Source organism: Eumetopias jubatus, unplaced genomic scaffold, assembly GCF_037043125.1.
Source record: "Eumetopias jubatus isolate StellerSeaLion01/CBP00866 unplaced genomic scaffold, mEumJub1_p1.0 scaffold_75, whole genome shotgun sequence".
NCBI classification, from domain to species: Eukaryota; Metazoa; Chordata; class Mammalia; order Carnivora; family Otariidae; genus Eumetopias; species Eumetopias jubatus.
Genome location: NW_028274881.1, coordinates 788,888 through 801,653, shown reverse-complemented (window position 1 = coordinate 801,653; position 12,766 = coordinate 788,888). Strand labels below are relative to the sequence as shown.

The window sequence follows — 12,766 nt, the reverse complement described above, 5'->3', positions numbered from 1 at the left end:
CCACTCACAAAAATTACCTCAAAATTGATTAACAACTTAAGTGTAAGACCTGAAGTCATGAAATTCCTAAAAGAAAACAGGAATAAAACTCCCTGACAAGGTCTTCATGATGATTTTTGGCTCTAACACTGAAAGCATAAGCAACAAAATCAAAAATAAGTGGGAGTACATCACACTAAAAAGCCTGTGCATATCAAAATAAAGTGAAAAGACAACCTATGGAATGGGGATAAAAATTGCAAACCATATGCCTGATAAGGGGTTAATACCCAAAATATATAAAGAACTCATACAACTCAACAAACAACATGGAAACAAATAACCCAATTAAAAAATGGACAAAGGACTGAATAGACACTTCTCCAAAGAATATATATGAAAAGTCAACAGGTACATGAAAAGATGTTTTATATCACTAGTCATTATGGGCATGCATATTAAAACCACAATGAGTTACTACCCCATGTCTGTTAGAAAGGCTTTTGTCACAAAGATGAGACATCAAAGGCATGGATGAAGGGGACCCTCGGGCACTGTTGGTGGGAATGCAGACTGGTGCAGTCGCTCCGGAAAAGAGTATAGAGGATCCTTAAAAAATTAAAAAATAAAACTACCGTATGATCCAGCAATTCCACTTGTGGGAATACCGGTGACCCTTGAACAACATGGGCGTTAGAAACACCAACACTCCCGTGCTTAGTTGAAAATCTCCTTAAAACTTTTGACTCCCAGAAACATTACTGCCAACAGCCTACTAATGACCTTACCCATCCCATGAACAGTCGCTGAACACAGATTTCACAGGTCATACGTACTATACACTGTATTTACAATCAAGTCAGCTCGAGAAAAGAAAAAGTTATGAAGAAAACCTAAGGAAAGCACGCAAATCTGCGAGTAACAACCTAAACGTCCACCAATACATGAGTGGATAAAGGTGTGTGAGATAAGTGTGTGCGCATCACAACACAGTATTACTCAGCCAAAAAAATACGGAGAAATCCTACCATTTGGGACCACACGGATGGATCGTGAAGACACGAGGCTAAGAGAAGTGAGACAGATGACCATAGTGTCCCATCACCCTGCTGTGTGGGGGCTAAACAGGAAAAACCACACCGGGCAAAGCGAGCCGACTCAGGTCAGCCGCGCGGACGGGCAGGGCGCGGGGCCCGTCCACCCGGACGGAGGGTGGCCACGGCTCGTCCCGAGCTGGCGAGCGGGCGGGGGCGGAGCCTCCGGAGCCGCAGCGCCGGGGCTGAACGTCGGGACCCCGAGAGCCCCGCGCCGCAGCAGCACAGCCGGGGTGCGCACACAGCCTGACCGCGGCGGCTCTTCTCCCGGAGCACGTCCGCCGGCGGCGACCTTTGGGGTCGGGCGCTCCGCCGCGGCGGCGGTGGGAGGCGTGGGGGGCCTCCTCGCCAGGTCGGCCGCCAGCGGGGGCCCCTCACCGGGACGGCGAGCGCGGCGGAAGCCGGGAGAGCGACAGCCGGGCTCCAGGCCGCCCTCGGAAGAAACACGCCCGGAGCGGCGGGCAGCCCCGCGCGGCAGGGGCCCCGCGGCCCGCTCTGCGCCGCAGAGGACTAGGGGTTCCCCCCAGCGCGAGGGACAGGGGGAGGCTCCGCGAGAAAGGCCGGGGTACCCGGGCCACCCACCGCGGCCGCTGGGTCTGCCAAGGCCGACCCTACCGCGCAGCGGCCACACCAGCCCACTCGGTCCCAGCGCAGCGCCGGCCCCGGCCACGCACGGCCACGCACGGCCACGCCCCTGCCGGCGGCCAGCGCCGCGCTGGCGTCACTTCCGGCCCGGGGCGGTCCGCATCCGGGTCAGAGCGAGCCTCTCGCTCGCGGAGTGTGTGAGTGGTGGAGGTGTTGCACTGTCCGCCTTCTCTCTTCCCGGTGCGAGCGAGCCGCGGTGTCCACCGGCGAGGAGTGCCCCCGGCCGCGAGCAGAGGAGGACGGGGCGGAGACCCGGGCGCGGGCGGCGGCCGGGCTGGGCCGCTTTGCCGCGGGCTGGCGGCTCTGCTCCTCCGCTTGCTGCTGTGTCTGGGAGCCGGCTGCCAGCACTGAGGCGTCCCCGGCGGACAGCGACCGCCTGCCCCGGCTCCTCTGGCCGCCCTGCCGGGGAGGGCGGAAAATGCCGGTGAAGAAGAAGAGAAAATCCCCTGGGGTGGCAGCGGCAGTGGCGGAAGACGGAGGCCTCAAAAAGTGTAAAATCTCCAGGTATCGCCTCCCCCCCTTCCGTCTTCCCTCCTTGGCTGGGCGGCGAGAGGAGCAGCAGGCGGGCCGGGGCTCCTGGGCTCCGGGGCTCGGGCTGGGGAGGCGAGCCCCCGCCGAGAAAGCCGGCTGCTGGGCGCAGGACCCCGCGACGCTCTGCGCCCGACTGCACCTCGTGCTCGGCCTGTGCGCCCGGGGAGGGGCTGCGGGAGTCGCCTCACCTTCGGCTCTGCGTGCCCTGGAGGGTGGGGAGACGGGACTGCGCAAGGCAGCTGCGCCCTCGCCCCTCGCTCCTCGTCCCCTACTCCCTCTGCACCCCCGCCCCGACGTTCGTCCAGACCTGCAAGTGAGTCCAGGTCCGCGGAAGGGTCACTTCTAGAATCTCTTTGTAGCGTGCGAGGAAGGGAGCGGAGCTTGGGTAATGTCGACCTGACAACTGCCGGGGGTAGGCAGCAAAGCTCCCTGTGCTGTAATTGGCCCCCAGATGGAGTCTTTGGAGGGGTCAAAGCCAGAAGATCCCAGCAGAAGGCCCCTTTTCTGGAAGGATAGTGCCTCCACCTGCGCCAAGTCCCTACGTGCAGAGTTGGAAAGGCTCTGCTTGCGGTTTTATTTTCTAGCATTCAAGATGCTGTTAGCTCTCGGTATAAATATTAATAAACTGGGACTTATTTTGCTTAGTATCCTCTTGGAGAAAAAGAAGCTAGAGCAGAGCTGTAATTCGAGCTCTTTGATCCCACTGTAGCAGCGTTGTGTGCTGCACAAAATCATTGCAATTTAGGGGTGAGAAGTGGCTCTTTTCTAAATCTCATTGGGGGTCTGTATCACCGGTTGGCACTTGATGTAACAGCTTCAGATGCTGCCATTTACAGAGGACCGGAGTCAGCGTTATAGACAGGTAATGACAGAGCTCTCCTTACAGAGAGCTGCTTCAACAGTGAGGGAGCCAACTTCCTTAGTCTGCATCTTCCTTCCCTTCCTAGTTGATGGAATTTTTTTACTTTTTCACTAAGGATATTTTGGGGCTATTAGTGTGAAAGATGATAAGGTTTTCTTATACCTCTTGGTGACACACTAGAATGTGACAGCGCTATTCCACCAGCTCATAGTTTTATGAAACATAGAAGTTAGTTTTTTATTACTCTAACTTGTGGCCATCTTAAGTGCATAACATATCAAAATTATTTAAATGAAGCACATTAAAATAGCCAAGCAGTCAGTGTTGTTAAAACTCAGGTGATACTTTGCTCTATCAACTTAAAATGTTAAATATGGTACCCTTATTTATGACATTACTCAATAGCTAGAGTTGTAGCCTTTCTAGGTCGTTGTGGTGGTGTAACTCTCTGAGCTCCTTGAAGTTCATTAAATCCTAAAGGCCATTTATGAACTTCCCAACCTTTAGTGATTTTGTGGAAGAGATAGGCTTTGGGATTAAATAGATTTGGCCCAGTTATTTGTACAATTATTTTCATATTTACAGTTACCTTTTGTTTTTAATCTGTGGGATTTCATTATACTCTTGGGTCCTAAATCATCTTCTGTCTTTAAATACCTATTTAAGTTTGACAGATGATAAGTAAACAGCTGTTAATATATGATTCTTAAAAAAATTGGCTCATTAAGTATCAAAATATATTTTATAAGATTTTGTTTTCAAATGTATGCGTATTATACACAAATATAATTTCCATACAAGTCAGCAGAAGAATCACTATAAAGATTAATACATTCCCAACGACTCGTCTTGTCTTGAGACCATTAGGTTGAACTTCCATGTGGTCATTTGAAATCTGGGGAAATGATTTTAGGTGATATTTTTGGATTTTGATAGTGAGCAAAGTAGCATTTGGGTTTTGTTAGCAAGAAAATTTTACGTATACACTACTGTTTCAAATTGCAAATACTAAACAACTCCGATTTTTTCCTATAATACCAGCTGTAAAAAAAAAAAAAAAGTACTTTGTTTACTTTGAATTGAAGTAGTTCATATTGAACTTAGCTTTTCACTGAAAGTTGAGACTTGATAAAATTCTTAGGCATTTGTGTGTTTTCTCAGATCCCAATCCCCTGCTAGACTAATAAGTGGAGAGGAACATTTTTCAAGCAAGAAGTGCCTGGCTTGGTTTTATGAGTATGCAGGTAATGAAATTAATATAAGAAGATATCAGTCACATGCTTTAACATTTTTTTGGTTCATTCATTTAACAAATCATTTATTGCAGGCCTGCTTTGTGTTAGTGCTGTGTCCTGGGATCAGGGTCAAGACTGAGGATTATAGGTAGACTAAGAATTTGGTGCCATGTCAGGATGATATTTCTTTAAATATGTAATTCAGTATATATTTAGTGGGAGGGGTGAAACTCATTTACTATTGATACAATTTGTAAACATACATTTATTGGTCTATGTCTATTAGCTAACGTAGACTTAATAGTCTGGAAAACACAAAGTATATAATAAAACATTTTATGCTTTATATAGTTTTTATTTTTCTTTTCCATATTCTATTGAAAATTTTCTGAACCTAAACTGACATTTTCTGAAACTTTGGGGGAGGCATAGTAAAAGATTTAAGATTCAGATTTGTCATTACACAACACATTTGCCCCTTAATCATTGCTGGTTAGCCCCCTTCAGTTCTACTAGAAATGCAGTAATGAATCAGAAAGTAAACCAACTGTACTACTACAGTGTGATAAATGCTGTATTAGGAGTCCTGTGATAGTTCAGAGGAGGAACATGTCACCCAGCCTTGGGAGTGTCAGGGAAGGGCTTCCAGAAGGAGCTAACTGAAGCTAAATCCTGTAAGCCCTGGAAGCTCTGGGTTGGGGTGGAGCTGTAGCCGGGGGGTGAAAGTCAGAGCCAGGGAGGAGACATCACCGTTAAGCACACATATGAAATAGAATATTTGTTTCCCATTTATTACTTTCTCATAAGCATGTATGAAAACATTTTTTTTCCCTCAGAATAGTTTCGGTCTTATGGAATTAATGATTTTATAGCTTCTCCCTCCTCCTTTTATCACTATCATTCTCAGCATTTAAAATAAAGCGGTGTATATGCCATCACACTCATATTTAGTGCTGATCAGTTAAGGTCTAAAGTATACTCTGAACTTGAGGTATAAGTTTAGGCTAACTATGGAAAGTAAGACTATTGATGGGGGAGAGCAACTTCACTGTTGAACCAGCTGAGGGATCCCCAAAGTATAATTTAAAAATTGTTTAGTAACAGAACAGATTCTTTCTAGACCAAAAAAACTGCTATTACTGGCATCCCAAGACAGTGTCTAACCCAAATTAAATGAAGGGAATTCATTTCTTGCTGACCTCCATTTAAATGTTGACCCATTATTAAAAATGCCAGTTTTACTGGAATTCATGATATAGAATCAAAAGGTCACCCACCTTATTTCACTTAGATACCATAATTTAGTCCATTTTTTTTCTTTCATGCTTATTTGAATTTCCTCTCCTTGGGACTTTCGTGGGGTGTATAATCTAATTAGCTCAACATTTATTTCCTATACTAGCATTTTTGTAGTAGCCAGCATAATAATTGCTCTTTATTTCAAAAATCATACTTAATTATATAAGGTTTCCTAACAATCATTCTGTTAAGTAGGTGATGTTATCCCTTTTTATAGATGAGGAAACCGAGGTTTAGATTGAGTAATTTGCCCAAGATCATACAGTGACAAGAGCCAGGATTCAAAGTTTGGTCATTCTGATTGCAGAGCCTATGCTTTTAATTATTACTATCTTATCATTTCTTTTTTAAAATATGTACATGGCAACTAATTTTCCTTATACAAAAAAAATTAGTAAATGCACTTGAGGGTAATTTACATTATGTCATTTATTGAATGAGTCATTCAGTAAATATTTATTGAGCATTCGACGTGCGTCAGGCACTGGTAAGTGCCAGGGTTATCGTAGTGAACAAGTTAGACAAGATGCCTGCCTTCAAGGGACTTGCCTTCTGGTGGGGAAGACAGACAGTAAATAGATAAGTAGGCAAGACAATTCTAGTCCGTGGAGCATTGTAAAAGTAAAAATATGGTGAGGTGTAGGGATAGAAAGTAGAAAGTTTGGATGGACTTTCAAGTAGGGTGATTAGAGAAGGCTTCTCTAGACATTACTTTGGGCAGAGACCTAACTGACAAGGAAGAACCAGTCATTTAGCAAATAATCAGTCACTGTTCTGTCTAAAATGGGGATATCCCTTATTAAAATGGAGACAGTCTTTGGGCCTACTGAGAATAATACAGGTAAAGCACTTAGCTCAGTACCTGGAATGTAGTCAGAACTCAATAAATGTAAGTTCTTACTAACAGAGTAATAGCATTACAGCATTAGATTTCCTGGTTGTGGATTTTGACAGTTCGGTCTCAGGATTAACAGGATAGCTCCTGTGTAGCTCATGTTGAAGGTGCTGTGTCATTCACTGAGCACAGTTTTTGTTTGCTGATCATCTGCTATGGCTGGCATGGTTTTAGACTCTGCAGACACCGCTGCAAACACCGCTGCAAACAATCTATGGTTATAAAAAAAAGAAAATTGATTTTTTTTTTTACTTTTAAAAATATTTTACCACTAATTTTGTTAATATATCATAGGTGATGTGTGTTAAGCCTGATGATTTTGCTGTTTCACAAGACCTCTCATCTTGAGTGATATTTACATTAGCAAGGACTCAGTAATACCGGGGTCATATTACTGCACCAAAGCATGGAAAGTGAAAAGGCACTTTTAAAATCTTAGAAAGAACCCGGAAAACAGGATAGAATGGCTAACTTCTAATAAAGTTCTACCAGCTGGTAGAGTGAACTAAATCATTCCCGTAGTTTCTTAAATTGAGTGGAAAGCCTGAAGAGTAAAATTCAGCTGCAGAGTAGATTTATTGGAAGAGTGTATTTCAATAAGTAGAACGTTAGTTCTGGAAAGATGCGGTCCAGGAAAAGAACATTGGTATTGACCTTGTTTTAGAGTTAGATTTGTAATTATTTTCATTGCTTTGGGAAAGTTACTTAACATTTACAGAAAGGTCTTGTGTATGTCTTATATATACATATAACCAAATATAATTTGATTCTCATCAAATGTTAACCACTAACTAGTCCCGCAGTTTCTAGGAAGGCTGTTTTATGATAGTAACTGATACTTCTTGACATGACTCTTCAGCTCTCTCTTCTCATTACTAATGATGGCAGCTTTGAGGGCAAGTCAGTTTTCTTTTTCATAGGAAAAATTTATAATACATTTTTGTCATGGCTTAAAGAAAAACTATGCCCTTCCATTAAATTTTTTATCTAATTTTTACTTTCAACAAAACCATATATAAGGATACATACTCAGTTATATTTTTACCAGCTTTATTGTATATGTATGCTTTTAAAATTACATAATTAACACATTCTCATAAAAAATCCTCCAAATATATATTAGGAGGTGAAAGTGTCCTGTAATTACCACCCCTCTCACCTTTTAACACCTCACTGCATAAATAACTGCAGTACTTATTTAAACCAGAAAATTAAATAAGGCTTTTGGTTTCGGACCATATTTTTACCTCATCTTAGCAGCCTAGATCTCATCTGAAGCAGCAAGAATATATTGGCCCACATACTGGATGGCTCTACTCTTCTGTGAAGAAAAAACCGTTGGGCGTTAGCTTCGTGTTGTACTTGTGAACTAATGATGATGTACAATGCCATCACCAATGAGTAGCCATGGTCTTGTCTGTGATTAATAAAGCTGCAGGATTTTTATAAGTCCTTAAAAAAGAAAACAGGGTTTTTTTGGCTACCTTAATATTTCAAGACTATGTTTTCAAAAATCAAATACGATAACATATATCTATCATGTTTTATAATTATTTTAACTAACTCAGTCTTTTTTAATTGAGATACGACATTAGTTTCAGATGTACAGCATCATAATTCAACATATGTATACATTGCAAAGTGATCACCATAAGTCTAGTTGACATCTATCACCATAGGTAGTTGCAAATTTTTTTCTTGGTGATGAGAATTTTTAAGATCTACTCTCAGCAACTTGTAATATAGTATTATTAACTGTAGTCATCATTCTGTACATTACATCCCAGGATTTATTTATTTTAGAATTAGAAGTTTGTACTTTTGACCACCTTCACCCGTTTTTCCCACCCCCCATCCCTGCCTCTGGCAGCCACCAACCTGTTCTCTGTATTTATGAGTCTGGGTTTTTTTTGCTTGTTTGTTTGTAGATTCCACATATAAGTTACATCATATGTTATCTGTCCCTCTCCGACTTGTTTCACTTAGGATAATGCTCTCTGGGTCCATCCATGTTGTCACAGGTTTGTTGTAATCTTAGCGAGTTACAAAAGAGACCTAGCAGTGATGTAATCACTGTCCTTTCAGAAACTGATGAAATAAAGAAATAGGAGAATTGTTGTATTGATTATTTAGTGCTACTAAGGGAGAAAAATAAGAAACAAGCTAAGTGTCATTAATTTTTGGACAAATGATAAACATAAGCTAATTGAGGGATTAAACTTTTGTTTCTATATTAAGGTGGCATAATTAATGGTTTGATGTCTATTTTAGATCCAAGATGATAAGGAAAGTAGTAATTTTTCTAAGTTACTATTTTCAAAAGAGTGTATATTTTTAAAGTATTAAATTTTATTTGGTTGTATTTCAAAAGGGTAATAAATGACCTTATGTTTTAGTAAGAAAGCAGGTATTCTCTGATTACTGTCTTGAGTTGTGGGCTGGTCCTACACATTCTAGCAAAATTTCTTATGGTTCTTTATATTTACGCATTGCGAAAAATTTTCTTCAGGAAGGCTCTCGGTAAATTTTTTTTAATGCATAGGTTCAAGTTACTGTACAAACAAATGACTGATATTAATGCTACTTCCCCACTTTTCCCCTTAATTTCATTTTGTAATGTGTTTAAAGAGTATTTCAAAAATTTTACATTTTAAATCGTATAGCAAATATTTATACTTTATCAAAGATCTGTTCAAAATTCAAATTTTGTTATTTACAAAAAATGTTATGGTATATTCATGGTTGCCTTTAGTACATTGACTTATGTTTTATGTTGATATTAAATTATAACAATAAAATATATAAATTATTTTTGTCTTTGAAGGTCCTGACGAAGTTGTAGGGCCAGAAGGAATGGAAAAATTTTGTGAAGACATTGGTGTTGAACCTGAAAATGTATGTTTTATTTCTAAGTAGAATGGAATACAAGTGGGGTATAGCATATTTATAAATTTCTAAAATTTGGGACACTTTAATCTTGTATCAGGGTTTCGTTTCTTCATGTTTAATACTATGGGTTGTCATTAGTATTTTTAATCAATTTAAGTTGGGCACGTGTTCTCTTTCTTGATACAGTTGTGTCATTGTAATAGAGTGAGAGAGATTCTACCTTCAGACGCTGGCTAGAACTTGTACTTTTAAGGAATTGGCCCATCTGAATTTCTTTGGAGTTAACACTCCCCGAGGTCGCACGTGCCCTGGTGGTGGGGTGGGAACACTCCCCGAGGTCGCACGTGCCCTGGTGGTGGGGTGGGAATGCTTGTACAGGGTGCTCTCTGTGATGGACACGGACGTGGCCGCCTCTGTGCTGACTTTCCCTTATCCTTTATGTTCTGTTCTTTCCAGATTATTATGTTAGTTTTAGCGTGGAAATTGGAGGCTGAAAGCATGGGATTTTTTACCAAGGAAGAATGGTTAAAGGGGATGACTTCACTACAGTAAGATATTTTTTTAAAAAACAAATTTAATGGCCTATTTGAAGATCTTAATTGATATTTTGTGCTTCATAATTTTTAGGAGTAAGGTTTCACCTTAAAGTAATCAAATTGGTTTAATCTGTAACAATCAGGGATTGACAAAATTTATATTGTGGTCTTTGCAAAATGAACAGTTACCCCATTTTTCATATTCTCTGAGAACCTCATCACAGTTTTACTAAAATCATTGACTCTTAGTGGGTAAATTAGAGGTCTGTGATCAAAGTTATTTACCCACAGATAGACTGAGGAATAAGGGCTTTCCTCTCTGAATATAGAGTTTTGCTTGTAAGGAGTCTGTTCTCGGGGCAGTCCTAAGCGCTGGGGCCTCTTCTCCTCTGCAGTTTTATGCTTGATTTTGAAAAAATATTTGAAGATAGAGTTACATGGCACTTTCATTACTTCTTTTCTGCCAAATTAATCTGACAAAGAAGAAAAGTAGAAAGGTTGTGAGGCTCCCGTGCAGCCCCTAGCCACGTTCCCGTTACACACTCTCCGATGCTGCCTTGGAACTCTTTCATGAGGTTTCAGAATTGCTTCTGTATAAAAATCATGTGATTTTGACCTTCCAGAGTAAAGTGTGCTTAGTTTCAGAATCAGTAATTATGTGTTATTTTTAAATTATGTCATGTTCCTAATGTTCATGCAGGATGTTACTAATTACCAACATTCTAAAATAGAGGAAGCATTAATTTATAATACTTTTGAGCCAAAAACTGGGGATTAATTAGCCACGTGGTTTCCTGTTGTGGGTTATGCTTTTTTTTTTTTTTAACACATTTACTATTCTTTATTACTTGTTTGTGTGTCTTTAAATTTCAGAATACCGCAGTTATTTTTTTAAGTGTATCTGTTCAAACGGAACTTGAACTTTTATATTTGAATTTTCAACATGCAGTGCTTTGTAATTCTCCTTTTTAACCAGTATTAACATGCAGATATTTCTTACATATTTAGGTATAAACCTTTGCTTATATGAGCCAAATTACAATTTCTAGAATAGAACATAAAATCAATCCTGTAATTTCAATTATTTATAGGTGGGATAAGGAGTCAGACTTGGAAAGGTGAACAAAACGTTTGCCAAGGTTTATGCACCTATTTAATGGCCCGGCTAGGACCTAGAATTTAAATTTCCAGATTACCAGTCTAGCATACAGTACTTCCTATTGCATTATCTTTCTGTGTTTATGTTACCATTCTTTATAAAATAAAGGACTATTATTAATGTTTGGAATCATAGTATTTACAACCAGGCTTGAATTATGTCATTCGTCTAGGTGTCATAACATGCCAAATTAAAATGATGTTGATTCTGAAATTCTTTGGAAACGTCCAACCTTCAATTAGCTTTTTAGGGAAAGATAAAACATACAGACAAGTATGCAAAGAATATAAACTAGTTTTCATAGTTTTTGTCTGTTTTATTGAAATTTATATCAGTTGTTACATCGCTTATTGATTGTAAGACATTTTATTTGGCACTTATAACTGCTTTTTGTACTGCTCCTGAATTTTTTGTATATTGTTTTGTTTTAATATCCCAGCTAACAAGTGTTCATGTATTTTTAAACCAAAAAGTTTCTCATTATTTGTTTTTGCATAATTTGACATCATAGAAAGAGCCTTTGTATAACAGAAACGTGTAAACACAAAACATTTCTAATAATTAGAATAATTAGCATATGAATTTGGGTACAAGACTAGAAATTGACTTAACCCTTGAACCTATTTTTTTTACTAGCACATCTTTTCTATAGGAAGTTCACAAGCTACACAGCATAAAAGCAGTACTTGAACACTTAAAATTGACCCCGAGGTATCTGTTTCCCTCATTTATTATCCCGTTCCCCTCTGCTTTACTCTATGATGTAGAACTGTGTCACTGCTCAAATTAGGCAAGCGCTCTTGATTGGGAAAATAGTTGTTTTTTTCCCCCACGATATAAATTGCTATGTGAAGTACAGAGTATTTCTTATCAGTTAGCTAAGTCTTATTACTCTCTGAATTTTCTTGTAAAAAACTTGCAAAGACTACGGAGAGACAAAAGAAGCTATAGAAGTCTTAATTTTTCATTTTATAGTTGCCTGGTATACTTGTTTTTATTTAATACATATAGTCATAAAATGTAAAACTTCACAGACTCGTTTCCATTCATAGATTTTTTCATATTTCTAGGATTTGATTTAACCTGTGCATAGTTACTTGATGGTCCCTAAATTGTCTTAATGTGTAGTTATCAATTGTTTCAAATTAATTAATTTGAACCCTTAGAAAACTTTAGTAGGGCTCTGTTAAGGAATAGAAACAACCTGGTAGTTAAAAACATAGAGTTTGCTCAAGGGTAGTAGACTTTAACAACCATGACTCATTAAAATCTGTAACTGTATAGAATACTTCTGTATATTCATTTACTTTAAAGCTGTTTACTGATAAAGACTTTTTGTATCTGAATTGCCTTTCTGTTTTTTGTGGAAGAATTTGTGGTGTGAGTTTGTGTATAATTAGACTGGAATGACCATTTTGTAGATTTCAGAGGATGCAGTTGGCACATCCTTTCTTAGGGATTTTACTCTCTAGTTTCCATCGTTGTTCAGTAACCACCAGATTGCCCCTCGGATGGGATTTGATCTGTAGACACATAGGTGAACACCTGTGTTCTGTCAGGTGCTGTGCCACTTACCTGTGACCACAGTGAAGCAGAGGGCTGGCTCTGCCCTCTGCTGAACGTGCTGAGACGGCAGGGAGGA

The 12,766-nt window shown here is 40.1% G+C and overlaps 1 long non-coding RNA gene across 1 annotated transcript; it reads left to right on the top strand.

Moving 5' to 3' along the window:
- The first annotated feature begins 1,821 nt into the window (after positions 1-1,821).
- Positions 1,822-12,470, top strand: LOC148161757 (uncharacterized). The gene is made up of 4 exons (XR_015767370.1): positions 1,822-2,222; positions 4,273-4,355; positions 9,365-9,435; positions 9,886-12,470. It is a non-coding gene; the product is annotated as an uncharacterized LOC148161757 (long non-coding RNA).
- Positions 12,471-12,766: the final 296 nt, after the last annotated feature.